This window comes from Lathyrus oleraceus, chromosome 2, assembly GCF_024323335.1.
Source record: "Lathyrus oleraceus cultivar Zhongwan6 chromosome 2, CAAS_Psat_ZW6_1.0, whole genome shotgun sequence".
NCBI lineage: Eukaryota > Viridiplantae > Streptophyta > Magnoliopsida > Fabales > Fabaceae > Lathyrus > Lathyrus oleraceus.
Genome location: NC_066580.1, coordinates 387979227 through 387984967, shown reverse-complemented (window position 1 = coordinate 387984967; position 5741 = coordinate 387979227). Strand labels below are relative to the sequence as shown.

The 5741-nt window shown below is 39.8% G+C and overlaps 1 non-coding gene across 1 annotated transcript; it reads left to right on the top strand.

Annotated features, from left to right (window-relative positions):
• Window positions 1-4652: 4652 nt before the first annotated feature.
• Window positions 4653-4759, top strand: LOC127125195 (small nucleolar RNA R71). The gene has a single exon (XR_007804648.1). It is a non-coding gene; the product is annotated as a small nucleolar RNA R71 (small nucleolar RNA).
• The last annotated feature ends 982 nt before the right edge of the window (window positions 4760-5741 follow it).

Below are 5741 nucleotides of genomic sequence, written 5' to 3'. Positions count from 1 at the left end.
TTTGAAGGTATGAAAATGATGGAAAATGGGAGTCTGCCCCGAGCTTATACAGACGTTGTGGCGGGCGCCACAACATCTATGGCGGGCGCCACAAGGCAAAATTCGGCTGGGCCGGATTTTGCTCATTTTGGCTTGGGCTTCTCGTTGTCTTTTCGGTTGGGGGTCTGGATAGCGTTTGCATTGTAATTTCCTATTGACATAAGACTTGCATAATTTTATAAAAATAAAATTTAAAACATTAGACTAATAAATAAATAAATAATTAGTATAATTAAACTATAATAAAAATGTAAATAAAATAAACAAACATAAAACATAAATATAGAAATGTGGAAATATCAATGTGCTGACATAGTTAAGAAAAATATCCCAAATGCAATGATATAAAATAAGTTAGGTAAATGCAAGAAATATAAGCATAAACGAGACAAAATAAAATGAGATGGTAAAATCAAATAGTAGGGGGTTCGTCTGCCTGAGTAGATCCACGGAGCATGGCTATCTCCTGCCTAAGCTCTGCGATCTCTTGGTATAAACAGTCGGCCTCGGTAGCGTGTGTGAGGTCGGATACTCCCATCTGTAAGGTGAGGTCAGTGAACTCGTTCCAATGGAGCTGGTGGCTCAGAAATCGGATACTTGGCTCAATGCCTAGTACTTCCATGCAGTGTTGATCTAGATAACGTGTGGGCGCCATAGGGCGCTGATAAAGAGCTATGTAGCGCTCTCTCTGAGCGTCATCTCTATAGGCTACGTGCATATCGTCGAAGTCCTGCATCCTGTAAAAGTTAGAAAAGGGATCCTGAAAATACAAACATTTCAAATATTTAGTCTTAGTGAAAATATGATAAAAATAAAATAAAATAAAATAAATTAAATAAATGCGAAAAAGTAAAATAAAAAACCATGGGTTGCCTCCCACGCAGCGCTTGTTTAACAACATTAGCTTGATGATTGGAAGTTATACACCTGTAGTAGGGATCGGTGGATCAATCAGTGTGCGGCTTAAGTAGTCTGCAGGAATGTCTCCTCCTTCGTAGAGCTTCAGTCTTTGTCCATTTACAATGAACGGACTACAGGTTTTGTTCTTGATTTCTACGGCTCCGGATCTCAGAATCTTGGAAACTTCGAAAGGGCCAGTCCATCTCGAGTGCAGTTTCCCAGGGAAAAGTCGTAACCTAGAGTTGAATAAGAGAACAGGGTCACCTATATTGAAATCTTTCTTTACTATTCTTTTGTCGTGCCAGGCTTTTGTTCTCTCTTTGTATATCTTGGCATTCTCATAGGCGGATTGCCTAAGTTCTTCTAGTTTGTGAATGTCAAGGATACGCTTTTCACCAGCGGTCAGGTAGTCTAAATTCAAAGTTTTAATGGCCCAATAGGCCTTATGCTCTAATTCGAAAGGTAAGTGACAGGATTTTCCATAGACTAGTTGGTAGGGAGTAGTTCCTATAGGGGTTTTGAAAGCGGTTCTATAGGCCCATAATGCTTCTTGAAGCTTCTGAGACCAGTCACTCCTAGATATTGAAACAGTTTTTTCTAGGATTTGTTTTATCTCCCTATTGGATACTTCTACTTGGCCACTAGTCTGTGGGTGGAATGGTGTTGCTACTCTATGCCTAACTCCATATTTTCTTAAAAGTTTATCAAATATTCTCGATATGAAGTGTGATCCTCCATCGCTTATGACTAAACGGGGTGTTCCAAATCTAGGGAATATATAGTTCTTAAATAACTTGATTACCACCCTAGTATCTTTCATTAAAAGTCCAGTTAAAGGTTTAGTTATTTTGGAGAAGTCCTTGATAAAACGCCGGTAGAATCCAGCGTGTCCAAGAAAGCTTCGGACTTCTCTAATGGTTTTTGGTGGTTTTAGGTTCTCTATAACTTCTATCTTAGCTCTATCTACCTATATACCTTTTTCGGAAACTATATGTCCTAAAACAATTCCTTCGGTTACCATGAAATGACACTTTTCCCAATTTAGCACGAGGTTTACCTCCACGCATCTCTCCAGGATTTTCTCAAGGTTAGCAAGACAATTGTGGAAATCAAATCCGTAAACTGAGAAATCATCCACAAATACTTCCATGATACCATCTAGGTAATCTGCAAAGATTGACATCATGCAGCATTGGAAAGTAGTTGGGGCATTACAGAGGCCGAATGGCATTCGTCTGTAGGCAAAAGTTCCATAAAGGCATGTAAAGGTAGTTTTTTCTTGATCTTCGGGGTGGATAGGTATTTGGAAGAATCCAGAATATCCATCTAGATAGCAGAAGTAAGAGTGTCTGGCTAGATGCTCCAACATCTGGTCTATAAATGGTAAAGGGAAATGATCCTTCCTGGTTGCTTTATTTAATTTTCTATAATTTATACACATCCGTCGTCCTCCTTCTAACCGTTTTGCTACATGTTCGCCTTTATCGTTTTGCACGATTGTGATGCCTCCCTTTTTAGGTACTACATGCACAGGGCTCGCCCACTTACTATCCGAGATCTGGTAGATTATACCTGCCTCAAGTAACTTAAGAACTTCTTTTTTAACAACATCACTCATTATAGGGTTTATTCTTCTTTGATGTTCTCTAGAGGGTTTTGAATCTTCTTCGAGCGAAATCCGATGCATGCATACGGATGGGCTTATACCTTCCAGGTCAGAGATATTATATCCTAAGGCTGAGGGATATCTTCGTAAAACATTTAAAAGTTGGTCTGTTTCCTTTTGGCTCAAGGTAGCACTGACTATAACTGGACGGTTCATCTCTTCATCGAGGAACTCATATCTCAGATTCTTAGGCAGTTCCTTAAGTTCTAAGGTTGGTTTCTTAGGCCATGGCATAGGATCTAGGGTAAGGGATAAACATTCGTAAAGGTTATCATCGATGTAGGGTTTTCTAAAGTCATCATCTTCCAATATGAGAGTTGATGGTAACTTAATTGTTTTTATGATTTCTTCTTGTTCTAATTCCCTAACGCACTCATCAATGATATCTAAGGCATAACATGCGTCTCCCATCACAGGTGCCATAAGAAATTTCGAAAGTATAAATTCTATTTTCTTGTCACCTACCTCAAAGGTCAACTTTCCTCTCTTGACATCTATTATGGCTCCTGCAGTTGATAAGAATGGTCTATCTGGAAGGATTGGTATATCATTGTCCTCTTTGATGTCCATGACAACAAAATCAGTAGGGATAAATAACTGACCGATCCTAACAGGAACATCTTCTAAAATGCCTATCGAATACTTAACAGATCTATCAGCTAACTGAAGTGACATCTTAGTAGGCTGTAATTCTCCTAAGTTTAACCTCTCACAAACCGCTAAAGGCATTAAGCTCACACTAGCTCCTAAGTCTAGAAAAGCTTTTTCGATGACATGACTACCCAAAAGACAAGGAATGGAGAAATTTCCAGGATCTTTATCCTTTTTGGCTAACTTATTCTCGGAAATGGAATTACATTCCAAGGGTTTCGGATCGTCTAGTCTACGTTTATTGGTAAGGATGCCTTTAAGAAACTTTGCATAAGAAGGTATTTAGGTGATGGCTTCTGTGAAAGGGATTTCTATGTGAAGTTTTTCTATAACCTTAATAAATTTTTGATACTGGTTATTGATCTGGGTTTGTTTGAGTCTTTGCGGATATGGTATAGGTGGTTTATATGACAGGGGTGGTATGTAAGTTTTATCTTTAGGTTCTTCTCCTTTTTCTTGACCTTCCTGGTTTTCAGATTCCTCTGGTTCCTTTACTTCGTCCGTGGGTTCGGTACATTCCTTAGAAGTTTTGGGTTCACTCAATCTTGGGTTTGGTGGCTCATCATAAGCGTTCCCACTTCGTAGGGTAATGGCATTGGCTTGCCCTCTCAGATTTTGTTGACGTTGTCCAGGGAACTGTCCTCCAGGCGTAGTCTGGGGGGCTTGGTTCAAAGCTACCTGAGAGATCTGGGTTTCAAGCATCTTGGTATGAGTAACTATTTGGTCAATCTTGGTTCCTAACTCGGTAATTAGTTCGTTAACGTGAATGTTTTGGTTCATGAACTCTTTGTTTTGTTGGGTTTGAGCAGTGATAAAATTTTCCATAATTTTCTCAAGGCTCGGCTTTGGTGGCACAGGTTGCATAGGTTGATTTGATCTTGGGGCTTGGTAACCTGATTGTCTCGGAGGTGCATTATTTTGGATTGGGTTATTGTTCTTATAGGAGAAGTTTGGGTGATTCCTCCATCCAGGGTTATAGGTATTTGAATATGGGTTCCCTTGGGTGTAGTTCACTTGCTCAAAGTGGGTTTCGTTTAATAGACTGCATTCTGCAGATTGGTGTCCTTTGGTTCCACATATCTCACAATCTAACAAAACTGCAACTACAGTATTCGGGTTTATGCACATATGCTCGACCTTAAGGGCTAATGCGTCCATTTTAGCTTGCATCATGTCTATAGAGCTTAGTTCATGCACTCCTCCTTGGGCTTCCTTCTTCTCAACTATCGCTCGTTCGACTCCCCATGATTGATGGTTTTGAGCCATATCTTCGATGAGGGCACTAGCTTCAGGATAAGGTTTGTTCATCAGAGCACCGCCTGCGGCAGCTTCGATGGTCATCTTAGTGTTATAGTGAAGTCCATTATAGAAGGTATGAATGATTAACCAATTTTCTAAACCATGATGTGGGCATGCTCTTAACAGCTCTTTATATCTCTCCCAAGCTTCGAACATCAATTCTCCTTGGTTCTGGGTAAACCTAGTTATATGGTTTCGAAGAACGGCGGTCTTACTTGGGGGAAAGTATCTAGCTAGGAATACTCTTCTAAGGTTATCCCAAGTCGTAATGGAATTGGGTGGAAGGGAATCTAACCATGATAGGGCTTTATCTCTGAGGGGAAAAGGGAATAATCTTAAACAGATTGCCTCAGGAGAAGCTCCATTGGTTTTAAAAGTGTCTGCTAATTGGAGAAACATTTTTAAATGTTGGTTCGGGTTCTCGGTAGCGAGACCTGCGAATTGACTCTGTTGCACTAGTTGCAACAGGGATGGTTTAAGTTCGAAATTATTAGCTGGTATGGTTGGGTTTACTATACTAGAACTAGGTTCTCCATTGGATGGTTGAGCGAAATCCTTAAGAGGTCTTTGGTTTTGATCTTCGGCCATAGCTCTCCTAATTCTATGGAAGAATAAACGTGCGTGAGCGTAACGTCCAGGTTCCGCCAGAGGGTATACTAAGCTTCCGGTGCTGCGAGATCTTCGCATTGACCGGCGGGTAATAACCTAAGTCTAAACGATATAACAACAGGGTACGAAATATGACGAAATTGGTCCCCGGCAACGGCGCCAAAAACTTGATGCATACTTTTCGCAAGTATACGAACGCGTCAGAGTAATATAAAAGATTGTCGAATCCACAAAGACCAAGTGTCAATCTATCGTTATCTATTGTTATGGTGCTTATCTAAGGTAATCAAAATAAGGGTGTTTAGAGTGTGCAATGAAAAGTAAAGTGTTGAATAAAGTTCGATTAATAAAGACAGGCTCGAATGTAATTCACATAATCAATTAATAATCCAAGTACTTGCTAATAGAACTACTTATGGGCAGTGTTTCCTACTTTGAAAAGAACTAATTTAATAGGAATTGTCGCTTTCGCGTATTCAGAACCGAGTTGTACTCCCTAATCAAACTCTCTTATTGTCACTTACAAAAAGGCGCGCATTGCGTTAGAGTAGTAAACCTATTTTTAAGAAATATAATA